The following is a 20667-nucleotide window of genomic DNA, read 5'->3' as shown; positions in this document are numbered from 1 at the left end:
AAGTTGAAACGAGTAATCATTGACGCTTATTATGTAATTAAAAGTTGTGACATCTATTGTTTAGGGAATTTGCGCTGACAAAAACAACAAAAAATTGTAAAATACATATGGCAGAATTTGCGTATGAATTGAAATTATGAAAGAAATTGGCTCTCTAAGTAATCTATAAATTATCATTAGCACTTATAAATTATAGCATATTATATTTCACGCTCATTTATAATAGATAATTTCGATTACTTATATAAAATGTTGTATAAATTGCGTAAAACGAAGTTTCTACATAATTCGATTGTATTTATGCTAAAAGACTTTTGCACATCTTTGAACATTTAAAGGAATCGAATTAAAATATCGAATAATAACTATATTATGCATTATTTATTGAAGCTTACATTTATTATAAATGATTCTTATTGAAAATAATGATTTTAGCGTAAATTATTATACAAACATATAATTATATTTCTTTAAACAACTTCTTCGATTTGACACAATTATCACCAACACAAAAAGGTCTAAAAGTAATATTTTCTTTATACTTATTCAATTATCAAATATTTACTATACAAAGTCTATCATTAATAGACAATTATCATCGAATGTATTTAAGAAACAATTGATTGCACAATAAATCATACGCATACATGCATACACGAATCAATAATTATGCATATATAATGCAGTGGTATTATTGCGATTATGTGGTGACATTTCATATTATAAAGTGACGAACTGGAAACGTTCATAACAATATGGAAATGCATCTACAAGTTATAGATTATTTTACAATACAATATTATGTCAAATATGCATATAATTGTTTCGTTCTTATGTGTAAAAGTGCTAATTAACCGCGTAGCAATCACTTTGCCATCTTAATATTTTGATTTGAAAATTTTAGATCGAGTTCACAACTTTTCACATATCTTTCCGGTCGTTTGTACTTCTCTGTATTTTTAACGTCTACCATTATCTTTTAACTTCTTCTAATTCTCTCTCTCTCTCTCTCTCTCTCTCTCTTTCTCGATTCAGGCAAAACTTCATTCCCGACGATCGCTCGTAATACCCAGCGGGATAAGCAAGTCGGCAGACATCGTCATACGGGCTGACCTGAGAATCGAGAATTTCGATTGGTGAGCTTCGATTCCTTTGGTTGGGTTCTGTTTACTCCTTCGTCGGACAGCCAAATGAGGCGAGGAGAAATTTCCTCTGAGCGGTACATTGAATCTCCCCTTCTTCGGCATATACTAACGTGTCGCTCGTCAAATCTTTGAACACATGCATAAGTATATATTAGGGAAATGAAATAACGCCAGTATATATGTTGATAATACATCATTTTGTAGAAATTTCACACTTGGCTGATTTATTTCATTAGTTTAAAAGTTTTTCGTAAATTGCCTTTCATTATCTTGTTTCATCATTAATGTTGACAAAGCATTTAATTATCAGTTATATACAGTTATGTACTTTAAGAAATATTAAAGTAAGATTCTTGTCATTTGATAGACGGATGATTATTAACGTTTAGCAGTGTATTGTTATTATCATAAAAGTAAAAATTTTTTATAATAAATTTTAAAATACAACTATATATCTAACATATTTCGATAGAATATCTAATTGTTTATTATACACCTTTGGCGATTAACTGAAAATCGCATAAAAAAAAGTGCAATAAGCAAATTTACATATTTTAATACAGTTAAAAAAAAAAAAAAACATCTAATGACAAATATTATTTCAACTATATATACATACATAAATTTATACAAATTTATTCTTTAATAAATACATCTTTTAAGTCTATTCTTCATTTTGTATCATTTTGTATAAATATCTAGTATACACCAACCGAAATAGTAAATTTAAATATTAAATTATTATTAGCTAATAAATGAAATTTGTACTAATATACTTTATGAATATTTCATTTAAGTAGTATTTAAGTCAAACTTTACTATATGAATAAATTAAATTTTATGTTATATAAATAGGCCATCAATATGATTATCATTTCATTTATTTCGTTGATTCATAATTGAACTCTATCGAATTTTCTTTTTTGTCAATATTAAAATTAGAAAATAGTGTTAAATGCTCGCGTATTAATGATAATAATAAATTGAATAAAATGCTGTATTAATCAATTCAAATTACAAATTGCTTAATGTACTTTTTTTTTTTTTTTTTTTTTTTAATATTATGTGATTACGTGTCTACACTACTAATTAAGAAGTATATAAAATAACATTACGTAATTTAAAATTATTATTCTCGCAGATATCTGCATATTCAGTTTGTAGAAAGTATGTAAAATTTTATATTCGAATAGGATCGCTCGATATAATTTTCATACTTTTTACATAAAAGAAAAGTTACTTATTTCAGAAATGTCCACTATTTCACTCGTATTTTACGAAGTGATTTAAAGCGTCGTCATATCTATCAATTTATCAAGATCAATTCCACAGCGAATTTGTATAACGTTTCGTTGCACCTACGGTAAACGCTCCTGTGATGGTTTGTCCTGGTTCCACTAAAAATTCGAATGGGGCAAAGTGCTCAGCTCCTTGTATGTACCCTTTTTCGCAATGCTCTGTAAATTCGTATCCTTTATCGGCTGGGCGAAAAGCCTCGAACAACTCGAGAAAGCAATGGAAGATTGCTTCGGCTTTGGTCGCTGATGGGATTTTGATTTTAATGGAAAACTTACACCGCAAGGGAATTGAAAAGTATACATTTATTAAGATTTATAATAAAAAAACAATGTACTAAACTTTGTTGATAATTTCGCAGTTTCGTTATTTTATGATTAAGACGTTCTGTATAGCATGTCCCGATGAAAAACATTATTTACAAAATTTAGTTTATCGTTAAACGAGCCATAGTCATAGATATCGCGTTAAATAAAAAGTATTGACATTGAAAAATTAATTTAATTATGTAAATTCAGCTGAATAATAGCAGATTAAATATTATGTCTACAATATATATATATATATATAAAAGTCGAGCAATATAGAATCTTTCAATTAAATACATGGGAATAATTTATTTAAAACGTGTTTTACTTTTATACCGAATATCATGCTTACCATATGCAAATATTATTATTCGATGTGTATTTAAAATCATGGTTCCAGTTATTTATTTTTCATAGAGAACAAAGCACTTCAAATTATTATTGAAAAAGTATTATAATATTTCAATATTTCAACATTTGTACGGTGTGTGTGTATTTATGGGTAGGGGGGAGAGGAGTAAGCGCGTGTGGCTAAAAGTATTTGTAATTTATAGTTAGAATTTCTTTTATAAAAGAAGACTTATTTAACTATTTAATATTTTATTGGATACGTATTAATGAAATTTAATAATATAATAAATGTATTTTTGGTAAAATGATAATGTTAGATTATATAAGGGAAGAATTATTTCTACTGCTTTTAATTAAGTTTTAAAAAAATTTCATTATGAAATGATCCGAAAAAAAAATGAAATGATATGAAAAAGTAAATGAAAAATTGTACGAATGAAAATAGATGACCTGATTTAAACTTGTGTAGTTATGTAAATTTTTTTATTATCTATCATTTTTATTTGATTTTTGTAATTAAAATGGAAAATTTTGAGAAATACACCTTCATTAAGTCTAATGTTGACTACTTTATCTAGTTTAAAGTGTGTATATCCATTGAATTTACCAATTAAACCGTGCTTAACTAAAAAAAAATTAAAAAAATATATTCAATAAATAAATAAACAAATCATAATTGAATAGTGTCTATAATGTATGAAGTAGGGAGGTTCTAAGCATAAGCTATGCGAAAGGATTGATAGAAAATTTGGAAGAATTTTATCATAAAAATGAGACTCTCATTAATATCGAATTTGAGAATATGTAGGCATCACGTTCGGTAATAATTACATAAATATGCTGATTATGCGTATAAAATTTCTATTAACTGTTTATTATCGTGTCGAGAAATTTGAATACAATCTCGTTAGAGTAGAAAATACAGTTGTTGAGGTCTACATGAAAAGAGCCATTTATACTAAGGGAAAAGATTGAGGATTTTAAAGTTGGAATGAGATTCACTGAAGCGTCCTACCATTTAAATTCACGATTGCGGGAGAGTTCTAATGAAAGAGTCACTGTCTACTAAAAAGTGTCGAAAAATTTTATAAAAAATGTAAGAAGCCATAGGAGTAAATATGCAGATAGAAAATGCGCAACAAACAATGTCCAATATTGATTTCCTAGTTGAGTTCCTCTACGAAAGTTGTCTGCTACAATAAAATCTTTTCGAAAACTTGCTCAAGGAACGTATAAGTTTTCACGACTTGCTTGTCTTTCCTCGTCTTCTTTCCATAACTTTTCAAATGTATTTAAACCCTTCGCGACATAAAACATAAGAATGAAATAGCTAAAGCCATTGCTGTTAACCTTAAAACGTTGGAGAAAGCATTGACTATAGGGGTAACTAAATGGTGCATTGCATATATATATATATACACGCGCGCACGCGCACGCACACGCGCACGCACGCACGCACGCACACACACACACACGCACACACGCACGCACGTACGCACGCACGCACGCACACATAAAAACTTGAGGTAAAGTAAGTCGCTGCAAAGGAAAGCAACAAAAAAAAAAAAAAAAGAAGAAAAAAAGAACAGACAAGAAAATGTATGTTACGAAAGGGAAAACTTTTTCAAATTTTTCCAGCGAATAATTGTTACATTTGATGATGAATTCTTAATTATTATTTCGCAATAAGAAGATCATCGAGACTGTTTATTTGTGATATGAAATTTTTTTTAAAAAATACCATTCATAATTACATTCATATTACATATTCGTACATAATCGATGAATTATTCTTATATTTTTGAAATTGATACAAAAATTTTATGCAGTTTTAAATACAGAGCAATCTTCATAAAAAGGAATTTTCCTAACTAAATCATTCAGCCATATCGATTATATAAAAATAGAAATTAATATTTCTATTATCGCAAGGCAGAAGTTAAAAATGAAAATAATACAATGAAGCTTATAATTTGTTTACGCAGCAGCAGACATTATATACGAATTTTCAATTGTGTTGAAGAATAATATTAATTTCGTCTTTCAAAACAAATGGAATAATACATTTTCTTTTTACACGATATGTCGCAAGTATTTCTCAAAGCTTCAGTCAGAATATGCAAATTTTCTTCGTTATTTTTTTTTATATGCAAACCTATGAGTATAATTTTGCGCCCTATTTTTGTTGTAAAATTTATATCAAGTCGATTGTATAGACCTTGTCTATATAATTCTTTGAAAACCATAAACTTTATAATACAAGAACATTTTTAGGAAAAGCGATAATAATAGTAATATCTAAGAACTAATATTATGAAGTAAAAGAAGCCTTTACGAGGGCTGGAAAAGTAGTTTTACCTCTCTGTACGCATTGATGTAATTAACTCAGAGATGTTTAAATGTAGTAGCTGCTGATTCTGCTTGCCCAACTCTATAATCACTTACTTTTGACTCTATTACTTCTCTGTTACTCTTGTTCACTATTTCACTACATCTTCTGCTACTGCTTCTTTCATCCCCTCGACTAATGTATCATCTATCCAACACATTCGTTATCAACAACACAACATTACTATGTTTCTTCCTTCTCTCATATTCACACACGCGCACACACGCGCACACATCCTTTCTCCAAGAGATTTCAATTTGATTTCGTTTAAATATATTAGTTATAAGTATCAAATAGATAGTTTAGATGGGGAAGAGGACTGAAATATCCTTGTAAGAATAATGCCATGGTCATGTGAAATTTTCAAAAGGATACCAATAATGGTGAGAGGAAATACAGCAAAAAAGTTGTAGTTGAAGAAAAAGAAGTGCAGTTGAGGAGTCACGAAGACAGTGAGAGTTTTTTTCAAGTCCAAGTTTTCCAATTTCCCCTGCAGTTTCAAGTAAAAAGAGCAAGACAGAGGGAAACTGATCTGAAGTAGTCGAGGCACGAAACGCATCATGTACACCACATAACAAACGAAGCCTATTCTACTTTTCATCCCTTATTCCCGATTAGCCATTCCTTTCCTATTCCCGTTTATTTTACTCCTGTTATTGTCCTTATAGTTTCGGATTCTTATTGCTAGTCTTGTGACTTTTCCCTTCTTCATGTGTTAGAATCGCCTGTGTATCATCTTTATCACCTTCCACGTTTTCTTTTTTTTTTTTTGTTTTTTTTTGTTTTTTGTTCTATTTTTGTAGTACGTCGATTAAACGTCGTTTCAAATGTCATTTAGAAACATTTTGTAATTAATTTAATATTGACAATAAATCTTATACACGAACGAGTTTTGCCGTATATTTACTTTATTTTTTCTATTTATATTAATATAAAGTAGTACCAAGTGACAAACTTTTATACATTAAGGTTTGAATCTTTTAATATTTATAATTATAATATTTTTAATTAACATATTATAGACAGATAGAGAGGTTGATAAAATTAAATTTTCTCACTCAATTTAGAAGATAATTATTTTTTCCTTTCGGCAAGTAAGTTAATTTTTTTGTGAGTAAACTAATTACTACTATGATTAATGTTTTTTAAATATTACATCATAAAATATCATTGTTTTAAATAATTTTTGTCCATATTTAATTGAATACGATCATTAATTAATATTGAGTCATTTAAGTTTATCTATAAAAAAAAAAAAAAATAAAAAAAATCGAATTAAACAGTAAAAATTGTAGTATTCAAAGAAATATATTTCAAAGAAATATGTACGTACATTTATAGACATAATCATTCATTAATATTGTTTTATTTACTGTTATAATATAAATATAATTTTCTAATATTTATGCTACAAATATAGTTAGTAGTGATATATTTCATATTCAAAGATGATTAATTCTTAACAAATAAATTAAAAAAACATATATTGTCATTAAAATTGATTATTAAGTGAAATGATATATAACGTATATAACTATTTTTCGTAATTTTATTATATAAACAATTGAATATTTTCATTTTTTGTAAAAATTTTGAGGTATTCTATGATCCTTGAGATAGATAAAACCTTCTCTAATACAACCTTTTTCCACTTTTACCATGCATGGTGGTTCATTGAAGTCTTGGGCAAATGAAACCAAGTGATAAGGATTCGAATTTGTACTCGTGTGAATTGTAAAACAGTTGTATCGTGAAGATATCACGCAAGTGATTAATAGTGAAAAAGATAAACGCATTTTCTGTTGTATATTTTCATAGGCTATTTTATACCTAAAATTTCTGTATATTGTTTTTCTATCGTCCACCAATGCAATTATTAATAAAAAACAAAAAAAAAAAGTTGAAATAATTCGTTGAATAAAAGCATTTCATACTTATGATATAAACTAAGATAATATATTTGAGATTTTGCATTTCTTCACTTTGATATAAAACTTTATAATAGTCTTTTTATTGTTAAGCATTTACATGTCTTTTATTCATTGTTATCTAAAACTAGATTTTAGCTCTTTTTTTTAATATTACTACTATTATATCATTTTATACTAGTATATTAGTACTTTAATTATTAAATAAAATAAAACAGTATTATTTTATTTTACGGATTTTATTTTATGTCTAATTATATATAATGCATATGTAATTGTTTGTAAGAGATTATAATTTATATAAACTAATAATTTATATCAAAACCGACCATTTTATCATTCGCTTTATTTGAATCATAAATATTTTAAGTTAATTTACATTAAAAATCGATTATGGATGCTTATATTTTCATGTCTGAGCTTATTTAAACTTGTTTAATATAATATTATTTATAATTTTATTTTATTTATACTATTCAATTTAAGGTTAATATTAATTTATTCATTTATTTATTTATATTTCATAAAAGTAAGAATATTTTAATATAAAAGTTTAATATAAATTTTTCAGTATATACTATATTCTATACTATATTAGCCACAATGAATAATTATTTTTGTTCTTTGTAGTTAAATAATGAAACTAAATCCCATATTATAAATAGTAATTTTAATATGATGAAAAGTACATTTTACAGTTTTAACGTAAAACGTTTTGAATAAAAGTTAAGTAAGAGGTTGGTCACATCATCCTCCTTCAAACTGAACTTTTACAATATAGGCGAGTAATTGTTAAAACTATTTTTAAATTTAGTTTTTACTCTATTGAAGGAGCACATGGAGGTATTTTTATTTTCCTTCCAATTATCCTATTTTTTTTCTAAAAGAAAGTATTTACACAGTTCTTTAAACTATTTTCTTGTTAGAGTTTTATACGAAAACTATTGGAAGAGCATTTTATTATTGTATTTTGTTTCTTTATTATTTGTTCTATCATCCAAGGGCTTCATTAGTTATATATATTTTTTATAAAATAAAATATTTTATAACAAATATATATATATATATATATATCTTTTGTCGTTCAATTGATGAATGAACTTTTAGTTGAATAAAAGTATACCATCATTTAATATTTATTTTAATAATATTAATTTAGTTATAGTATTAATAATCAAGTAAATTTACATTAATTGAGTTAATAAGTAAAGTAGAATTTATTTTTTATACAAATCGATATTTCTCTAAATTGCGAATATTTTTAAATTATTATCATAAGAATTAAATAATATAATTTCACGTAATTGCTTAGGAAAGTAATTTATTAGAAAATTAAATCATCCCTACATTATTTTCAATAAATGTTACTACAATTTATGTATTCTTTACATAGTATGTCGTATTTACTTCTATACTATAATACTATAAAATAATAATATAATAACAATAATATAATATAATAACAATAATAATGCATATAGCTATAATAGGTAAATATTATAGGATCAATTCGTGAATAAATTTTTTTTTTAATTTGATGTACCAAAAATGCTTCATTTTAAATTTGTCTTATATAATTCATATTGAAATATAATTGTATTGTTTTTTATTCGTCCAAGTCGTATAGAATTTAATTTTAATTGGTTTTTATAATTTATTGTTAATTAAAATTTCTATTCTATTTGAATCTATGTAATTATAAATTTAAATATCAATTTCATTATTTAAAGTTACAATATATCAGAATCGGAACATTATTCTTGTAATAACAATAAGATTTGTAAAAATAAATAATATTTTAATTGAATATTGAACGAGAAAATGTTTATACAAAGACCGAAAGTGTTAAGTGAAGGAATGAATGCTATATATTCTGAAAAATGTATATTAATGTTTTCCTTAATGTAAGAGTTTAAAGTAAACCCGTTATCCTTCGTGACGCAAATATTCAAAATAAACTCCTTAGTCTACCTTAATTAGAATATAATTTATATTAATAACGTTGAACGCATTTATATTTTACGCTTATTATTTGCGAATCCGCACAGTTGTGCATTTGTATGTAATATTCTATATAAATTCACATAGAATCTACGTGGCAATTACTATAATTATAAAATAAGGAAGAAGAATATCGAAGAAACTTTATTTAATTTATAATAATCCTCGTGTCTTAAAACATTATTCTTCATAGGAGTAATGATATAGGAAGTCTTTCTTTGCCATATTATATAAAGTAGATGATCTCCACTACTATATACTTACTACGGAAAAGCTCCTAGTGGAATAATAAAGTCTTTTTTCTCCCTTTTCCAGCCTCTCTTGTGCAATGCGTAAATTGTCAGCGGAATCGCTAAAGAAGCAGACATTATTTCGTTATTCTCTTTCTGCTGTTTGGTTTAATTAATTTTTTATCCTTTTCTATGCTATCTTCGTCATTTTCAGTGTGTAGTTTAAATTTCAGTAATTGCAGAACATATTGCACGTAACTTTTTATAAAGACAAATATTTTATTGACGATGATACGCCTAAACGTTAATTTAAAATGCTATAGATCTTAAATGTATATCACAGTAAAATATCACACTGAAAATATTTAAATATTCGAATATCATCAATTTTATTTTTGTCTCATCATTATCCTTAATCTATTCGTCTCCTTATCCGCAAATTTTGCAATTACAATGTGAAGAGCGCATAAAAGAAAAACGACTCAGATGAATAAAATACAGTCGCATTCCGCGATAAGGAGGATCGATATTTAGTAAGGAGAATAATAAAGGCTGTTGATTAAGTTCTTAGTTAAGATATCTTTAGGATAATCCTTAATAAATAAATACAGTACAATTATCAAAATTCTCCTAATTCGATTACCCATTTATAAACGACGAGATGACGTTTATACATAAAAATACGTTTAAAATACATTTTTTTCCAAATAGAGCATTTATTTATTTTTAATATACAATACATTTATCCGCGCGCATTCCAATGACGTAATAGCGTCGTATAATTCGAAGAATTTAATCGTATTTTACTTGTAAGTGTAGCATTATCAATTGAGCAGCTTCTCTCCAGTTTTTCTAGATTCATGAACCAGTTTCAAATGTGAACACATTATATTTTATAAAAATGTATAAATCCACAGGCAAGGAAACTCTGCACTTTTTCACATTTATTTATCATCGCAGTGGGATTACACTGGAACTCCAAGGGCGAATAATTTTTGACTCAATGGCGCATTTAGTTCAAGCATAGCCTCAGCATTAGTAAAATCCCTTGCGCTCGAGAAAATCGCTACGGCGCTCCGTTGCAAATTCTTCCTTTTCCTACCCCAATACCATTTCTATATTCTTCTGATGTTTTATAACTTTTATCGTAACTTTTTCCGACCTTAAGTTCCAATTTGTTCTATACATAATAAACAAAAGTCAATTTTTTTCCCCGAAAGCATTGTCAATTATACATGCCAGACTGTTTTCAAAGAATTTTCTAACACGAACAAAATAACTATGCGGAATATTAATATTAATATATGGATAATGAATAAAATATCGTTCAATTCACTATTCATATCTCTTATTTAATTAGAAACTGTCAACTCGTTCGTAAAAACAAAACACTTTATGCTTTGGAATTCAGAATTTTTCGGAATTAATGTTTTGATTTTAATAATCTTTAAAGATTATATATTAATGTATAAGTATTCTTTAACGTGTAGGAATTATTTACTAAACTTTTAAATTTGAAGTGGAATGCAGTGTTTCTCCAATAAAGTTACACAATATTATAATATACAACAATAAAAATCGATAGATTTAACAAAAATTTTTAAAAACAAACTCTTTAATACGTATATAAAATCATATTTTTCATGGTAATTTTAATTCTTAAATAATGTGTAAAACGTTTCTTAGCTTTGATTGATGTGAAATATATATATATATATATATATATATATATCTGACTGTGTGTATGGGTAGGTGTGGGTTTGCGCGTGAATAGGTGCGTTTCCGGTTACTGCTTGGCCGAGCACGAAACACAAAATAGCCGTCAGTTCGTCTAAGACGTATACAGTCCGGTAAGATCGCTAGTCACTTTTTTTAGGATTTATTTTATATTTGTTTGCTCGTTCCATAATAATCTATTCTTTTACATAGACTATATCCAGAGGACATATCAAATGAAAGAGTATTTTTGATGAGATATCAATTCCTATATTTGAGTTTTTTTTACAAAAGATATTAGAATTAAAAAAATAATAATGTAATGGATTTTATAATTTTTTAATTGTGTCAATAATTTATTAATCGAATAAATATTATAGCTTGTCTTTCAAAAGTTTTATTATTTTCAATTTAAAATGTCTTATAACAAATTTGTGTCTTACAACAAAGTGAGATAATAAATGAATTATAATATCTATTTTACAATGATTAATATATTTTTAGAAAATTGTTCCTTTATATGTTAAAAAAAAATACTTAATAAATACATAATGTCAAAAACATATTTTATATGATTATATTGCTTAAGTTATAAAATAAAATATTGGCAATTGTGCAAATTGCACAAATTGCAACTAGATAAAATAATCGTTCATTAATATCTATTAAATTATACCATAAATAACATATTATAATACAAATTGATACCTTTTTAATAATAATAATTTGTTTAATTAAGCATAAATAATTAATATTTTAAATATTAAATTATTATTAGAAATGTATCAATAATAATATAATAATATTACTTCAATATTATTTCTCTTATTTATCTAACACGAAAGGGTACACGATTAACGTTTACTTACCGAATTAAAGCAATGGAAGGCATGTAAATTCCTAAATTCGTATTTGTCTTATTGTTGACTATAATGTGTACAAAAGTTATTACAGGTTTCATAGTATTTGGTATATTTCTTATAAAATAGACATTTATATATTTAATCCTGTAATTTTTCAGTTATAGCACTTATCGTTCCACTAAAATTCACTTATTTTCATATAAGTAGTTGTATAAAATGAGACGTGGTTAAAGTATGATTTACTACAATTAGGAGCCTTAAATAAGCTTATATCGTGTAATACGATATTATATTATTTTTAAAGTACTTTTTCCAGCTAACGATTCGGAACAAAAGCGACTGATAGAGAGAGAGAGAGAGAGAGAGAGAACGAAGGTGTTGGGAGTGGGATTCAGATTAAGAGGTAGTCAGTTCTTCACAATGCTTGCGTGTCATAATTGGCAATCGAAATAGTAGCGCTGGGAGGGCGGGTGGGCGGGAGGGCGTGAAGGGGGGGGGGTACATTGTACTGTTCAATTAGAACGTAAATTTGAAGAGACCAAAATATTATATAGCAGCTTCGAACTAATTATCATGAATGGTGTAGTGGTACTTTAGGATTGCATTGATGGAAAACAAAATTTTCTAAACCTTAATTTTCTAAAATATTGAATATTCTTGTTTCCACTATCAACCTATGTAGATCAAAGTAACGAATTAAAAGGAATGCTTTTTTAGATTTTTCAAAGCTCTTAATATATATATATATAAGAAATATGTATAATACTAATTCTAATTTTTTTTATTAATTAATATGAAACGTTTTCACATTACACCCATTTTTAACTTGTACATAAAAAAATATAAAAAACCTTATGTATTTTTCAATATTAATAGTTTTCTTATTAAAAAAAAGTTCATCGGTTAATGTTTCATAATATATATTGTTCAATTTTATTGCTTAGGTTATAAATTTAAAAAAAAAAAAAGTATTAAACTAAAAATATTTTTTTAGAATAAATACAAAAAATTTATACGGATAAAATTTATGACAATTAATTATCTAATGAAATTAATTTAATAAATTATTATGAAAAAGTATCGAGTATTTTATAAAATAAGCAAATTTTATAAGATATTATTTTTGGATGATTTAATTATAATATCTAGTAGTATTAGAATGTTAAGCCTAAAATGTCAATAATTAGGCTTATAATTTGTTGCTTTAATTTAAAGTTTTAATTTTGTTTTGTCTTTTATATTAGAATAAATTGATATAATAGATGAGAGAGTAGATTTTTAAAAAAATTTTAAAAAATGTAATAATTTTATTGAATCATTTTATTACAATAAATCAAATTATATTGTGAAATAATTCTGCTATTGTTTAATATGACATTTAAATAATGAATATTAGAGTTTGATCGGAATTGTAAAATTAACTGAACTATATGTTTAATAAATAATTGTTTTATTTAATTGTCATTTTTAAGGGAATAACCAATTTTTTACACAACTTCAAAATTTTGGAACATTACCTTTATCAATTTTAAAAATAAAAATATCTACTTTATTATCAACTCATTATAAATAATTTGTATTGCTTACTTCGCTAAAATACTTATAATTTTGAATTTGTTGAAAAAAATTTTTTTGAAATAATCGTTTGCAATTTATTTTTTCAATTTGAAATTCATCATGAAATTAATTTTCAATTAAAATTATACAAAAATTTATAGAAATTGAATTTCCATTCTTTGGAAATATTTTAATATAATAGAGTGAAAGATTTTAGATGTTTTAAAATTGAAACAATTCAAGAATATCGCAATGAAAAATTCTACAAAGATAAAAATATTAAAAATTAACACTTTTGGTAGTTTAAATATTATTTATACTGGTTTAAATGAAAAATTGATTAATCCATAAATTTTTCTTTTCGTTTATATATTACGAATAGCTACGTCCTTCTAAGTGACACTGATATTATTTTCTAAAACTATTTGATGATTTAACTGAATTATTGTAATTAACGTATTTCTAAAATAATGTTTGAAGTTAATTTGAAAAATTAGAACTATTCAAGTATGTAATAATATTAATGACAATAATTGAAGAAGTTACTTTATAAATTTCATATTAAAATATTTTATATATTTTTTACCATACTTTATCGATATTTAATAGAACAAGAATATAATAGAACAATATTTATATTGCTATTTATAAGAAATACAATTAATATAAAATTATTAATCTTAATGTACGTAAAATTACAAGTCTGTTGTATTTCTTGGACTATTTGAAGAATCATTTATAATTTGGTAATGGAAGTGATATAATTGATATAATAATAATATATAAAATGAAAGTGGTGAGGATGAAAATGATTAGAATTTAAATAGACAAAAGATCAGTGATAACTTAAATTTACTCGTCAATTCTTTTTAATAAATAATTTTGCAAAATTGAACCATCTGTTTAACTCGTTGGATCTAAAGATCTTCGGTCCTGTACGAGTCTTTCGAAATTTCTGTTAGTAATGCCAGATAACAGAAAAGACTTCTCATAGGGATTATAAATCATATAAAAATGTAAATGGAAAAGAAAAAATCACGGAGACGAGAAAGTGGAGAAAAAAAGGGATAAGGAAGTCAGAATTCGGACGGGGTACTTTGGCATTTCTCGGTTTCTTTTCTACCACCCATATCTCTCTCTCTCTCTCTCTCTCTCTCTCTCTCTGTCTCTATCTATCTCACTCGGTCGGGCACGCGCGCTCTTCCTCCTCGTTTCTTTCCTCTTTTCGACAGCGCGCAGGCGTCGCGAAGGTCGAAGCTACATACGGGGGTTGAAAGAGATAAAGAGGGTGCGAGTAAGAAAGAGGGAGCGACAAGAGCACAGAGAGGGGTCGGCTGCTACTCGGCGAGCCGTCGAGTCAGTGCGATTCGCGTCGCGACGCCTTGCGTTCCTGTCGTCGCGAGACCCTCAGTGCGTGTGTGCGTGTTTGCCCGTTCGCGCGCCGCGTCGCGAGTTGAAGATTTCGGATGTTCTATTGCACTCGGTTGCTCGAAAAAGTGTGCAAGTGTGATAGGAGTTGGCGCTTGCTCCCAATTTTCATGTTTCGCGCCACGTGTGCCGAGGTCCGTTGAACGGCTGCGCGTAGTTCCAGACTTCCGAGTTACGGATTAATCGATCGATTTGATCGACGCACTTATAATATTGTCAGGATTGTGCGGTATATTCCATCATTGTGATTGCTGATCGATGATGTTAATTGTTGATGGTGAGGTGCCGATTTAACCAATTGAAATTAATGGAGTAGTGGGTTTGTGTAGTAGGCTTTGAAATTACGGAAGTGAAAGTTACTTTCCTACGATTGTCGGCAACTCATCTCCTTTCTCGTTATCGGCACCGATCATTATTCAACGGTAAAATATTACTTTCATTGCAATTTTCAATTATTTTTTAATAAGCAATTATTCGAACAGCTAATTATAATCTTTATAGAATTGAATAGCAGATAACGTGTTTTTACCAAGTCATCATTGTCACAAAAGTTATTCAATTTAAAAAACATGTGTTATATTGATATGAGACTTTGGATACAAAATTATTTTATTTCTATTGAATTAAGCCAAATAAATTAAGGTTCAGGTCGCACCATCATATAGACACATATAAATATATAATTTGTAGAATAAGCAATGCTCACGCGACTCTCATTGTGATCGTACGAGATTCGATCGTGTGAAATTCGAATTTAAAAATTTAAAAAAAGGTCAAGTATCTGTCAAGTGCTCTGCAACATCTGAGAAAAACTTCATCGTCAAAGGTTCAACCACTCTTGTCCCGAATGTCGACTTGTAAAGAACTAGAGGTCATAGACAAAACCTCGTAATTAGTCTCAGTCTATGTCTTACAAAGGATTACCTTTTAATTATACATAAATCAATTAATTATTGTTACCCGGTGGACTAGATGTATCTACTTATTGGAACAATTGCGTTTATAAATTTTTATTTCAAAATTAATGCGATGCCCAACTCTTATGAGATAATTGATATTCAAATGGTATTAGAAAATTCTTAATAATCTTCCGTGTATATCGTATATCAAGTATTAGTTGTATTAGTAAGAATATGAAAATTTTGTTTAATTTGATATAGTTATAATAATTGTTTAACATTGATAGAACACTTATAATTATAAACAAAAAATTCAAACGTACATAATAATTTTTTATTAAAAACGATACAATTTTTGAATTATGAAAGTGCGTTGTATATATAATCGGACGTTAAATTTAATGATTTTACACGTGTAATAAATAGATTAAAGGCATCCGTTATAAGACAAAAACTATGTAATCATAATTTAGAATATCCATTCAGAAAGTAGCAATAACAATATTAGTTATTAATAAACTTTAAATAAACGGTTTTTCAATAATTTAGAACAAATCAATAGGCCATTCAACACATTGACAGTAAAAATAATATTAAAAAAATGTGATGGTATATTTGTCGTTATTTAAACAATGATTTTTATAAGAATAATATATAATTCAATAATTATCATTAATAATATTCATTTATATTATTAATATTTATATGAAAATAAATAAAATAAGTCATTTGTATACAAAATATAAATAATCAATATGAAAATGTGAAAAATTATATATTTATATTTATAAATTAGAAGAAAAAAAATTTATATATATATATATATATATATATATATATATACATTACAAATATCTATATAATCATTAGATTGTCTATGTACAGCATTATTAATTAAATAATAATTATATAATTTAAATATTATTTTTATTTTATTCATTTAAAGTATTCGCTAAAAACAATATTAATAAGAATATGTACATTTGAATAATTGATAGTAATATAATCATACGAAAGTATTTTTGTTTTATAATTCAATAATTTTAGATAATATTCATCAATTCAAATGTACAGTCTTGCTACAATAATATATGGATATTTACTAGTAAACGATTTTCCTTAATAACAACAGTTCATGGAGAAACATTTTTAAAATATATATTTCACACATAGTCATATACGACTTAGATCGAAAAGAAAGTAAAATAATATTAGGAAATATAAAATGTCGTAGTTGTTGAATTTATCTAACGATTAAATAATTACAATTTGTTTTGATTCGTACTGTTTAATAATCATCTAATAGTAAAAATAATCCACTGAAAGTAAATTATTAATAAAATAAGATTATCTAACCTAAAGAATTATACTATAAACTTATGTTATTAATATATTTTTAGTATATATTTTCTTACTTATGCCTTGAATAAAAAAAAATCTGTAACGAATATATGATAATACCTATAAGGAATTATATTTATAGCTTTATCTCTTGTTTTTATTAAAATCTATATTACTTTCATTTTCTCTTTCAAAAAACAAAGTTTATTCTTACACGTAAATAATTTAGTGTTTTCCAATTAATATGAATTATTATAGAAGAATATTTTATCAAAATTTATTATTAAAGTAATTGATGGAGTAGAGAAAAATTTATAGAACAAATTTATTTCATCAACATATATTAATATTACATTGTATATGGTATTGACTATACGATACTGACAATATTGTAATGGATTCAACATTTATTAATCTTTGAAGTATTTAAACATAATTTATCAATTACTAAATTATTATATATATATATATATATATATATATATATATATATAAAAGTCTGTTAAAAAGTGATGATTGAAAATTAAAAGGTATTAATTTCATTTTATTACATTTTATAATGTTATAATGTTAAATATGTGACAGAAAAAAAAAAAAAAAAAAAAAAAAAAAAATCAATGTAAATAAAATCGAATGAATTACTTTGACGATTACGCTGTCAATATATACGTTTACTCGGAAAATAAACTTCATTAGTCATAGTCAATCTGCCCAACTATTAGTTGTCTCGAAAAGTGTTCATTTGATTGTAGTGATCATACATAAAAGAGTCGTTGATCATCAGGTGCTTATCTTGAGATTGAAAACAAATCGGTGATTACACATGCTCATGCATTTATTTCCATCCTCGTGAGAGTAATTTTTAATACAAATGATTAAATTGTATAACTGAAAATTTTAAACTCCGAATAATTTTCTGTGCATACACATCATGAAGTTTTTATTGACACTATTGTACTCAATATTTCATGTATTATTCAAATATATATATCTTAATTTAATAGAAAAAGTGTTTGTTGGTATTAGTTATTAAATTACTATGCTTTTTTAAAGTTCAATTTTTGTTTCAATAATAATTGTAATTCAATGATTTTCAGGAATTTTTGCAGATTTTTGAATGACGGGTATCATGTCATATATTCTATTGTGTAAAAATATTTTTCAAATGAATAATTAAAAATTCAATTGTTCGTAATTAATGACTTAAAGTATAAAAAAAACTGTTCCTTTTTCTTTAAAATTATTTAACTAGAGAAATAAAGTCAATCCTTCATAAATCATTGTTTGTTGTTTTTTATTTTTATTTTTAATACAGATATAAAATAATATTCTGTAAATAATTTATTTTTAAATATTTACAAAAATAAATTAATAAACATAAATTTCTACGTATAAGTTTTATTTAAAAAATGTTAAAATTTTGAGATAAATTAAATTAGTAACGGAAAAAATGTTCGAGCTTTTTTAGTGAAGGAGTTTTCTCTTAGTAAAATACTAAAACTATCTTGTAAGAAAATGATTAATTTAGTCAGCAATATTGGTGAATCCAATTAGTCAAGTCAAACATCCACGCTCGTACACATACTCATACATATTCATTACAACTTCCATTATAATTGATATGTTGTATATAAATTATGTAGCTAAATTATAAATTAATTTATAAGGAGAATGTATTATTTGTATAATTTTCGCAAGTTTAATCTCATTAATCGAAAGGTCAATTTTATAACTTCACGTAGATTTATTAACTTTCGATAATCCACTGATTATCAATATAATGCAATATAAATTCTAAGCTCTCTTAACAAATAGATTTCTTAATTGACTGAAATTCGTTTACATGTGTAACTACTCATCGGCTTACGACTTCATATCATACATTGCGTCTGTCGAGTTAGACAATAAGCAGACGACGATTTCAACGGTTATTACGATGCTCTATCGATTGAGCTCATGATTTCCCGATGGGTTGATCGACAGATTTACGACACTGCTTCAGCCGATTAATATTTGATCTTCATCCCGATACTGCGTAACCTCGCGACAATATTCGGGAGATCGGTAAATTGGAATTGAGGCGATCCTCGAGCTTACAGTTTGCACCTTCGTATTTGCACGTGTAATGTCAAGAATGTGGAACGAGTCTCGAATTATTTACTCGAGAGATTAGATTATACACCTCAGTAAGGATTTATTACGCAGTCGGCATCGCTTAAAGACATATGTGCGCGTGATTACATAAATAGTATATGTAGCGAAGTGCGGATTCCTTGACACGCATCCCTCTTATGCCACCTGGAGTGCGGTGAGAACGCGAACATCGCAATTTGAACATGCCACTTCATGTAATTGATGTAACTATCCCGAATCCCGCAGCACGTGATTGCGAGCCTCACATATACTTGGCAACTAAGTGTCGAGTACATGGCACCTTGTAAATCTTCCGAACTGTTATTAAAACCTGGAAAATATGGAGAAAGCGTAATGTGGTTGAAGAATGTAATATATGCTTTCGTGCATATGATACTTATTATAAATAAAATAGTTTAAAATACAGTAATGTAATAAATAAGTGTTACACGCACATTAGATTAAAGTATAGTATATTTGTAATGTTGGTGGTATGGGATTCGTTAATGAATATCATTAAGTTTGTAACGATAAAATATTTAATATCAAGTAGTTTTCATTAGTTTCTACCTAGAAGATTTATGCCATTGTTACATTATTTTAAATAATTCTGTTTTAATTTTCATTGAAATTGATAGTGTCCCGTTTTATTTTATGAAACTTAAGTGCCTCAAAAACACATTTTCTTCAAGTAACTCCAGATATCTAAAGTGTTTTTACGAAATTGTCAGCCGATTCTCGTTCAGCATTGAAAAGTACTTTCCATTTCATTAATCTGGATTATCACAATGAATGGTTCGTACGTTAAGAGTCTTACATTTATTATCTTACTACAAAAAACACATACAGCCCGAAATATTAGGTTTATCGAGGGTGAATTTAACCTATGACCCTAATTTACGTTCTACTAGTCACTTTAAATTCATAGCTCAATCTTGAAAGCAAATCGAAGATTCGTGATTCTACCGAGAGAGTAAAAGACAGACTGACAGGGATACAAAGTGAAAGAGAGAGAGAGAGAGAGAGTGTGTGTGTGTGTGTGTGTGTGTGTGCGTGTGTGAGAGAGAGAGAGAAGGAGGGAG

Source organism: Ceratosolen solmsi, unplaced genomic scaffold (genome assembly GCF_000503995.2).
Source record: "Ceratosolen solmsi marchali unplaced genomic scaffold, CerSol_1.0 scaffold11, whole genome shotgun sequence".
NCBI classification, from domain to species: Eukaryota; Metazoa; Arthropoda; class Insecta; order Hymenoptera; family Agaonidae; genus Ceratosolen; species Ceratosolen solmsi.
The sequence above is the reverse complement of the archived record's forward strand: the minus strand, read 5'-3'. Positions refer to the sequence as shown.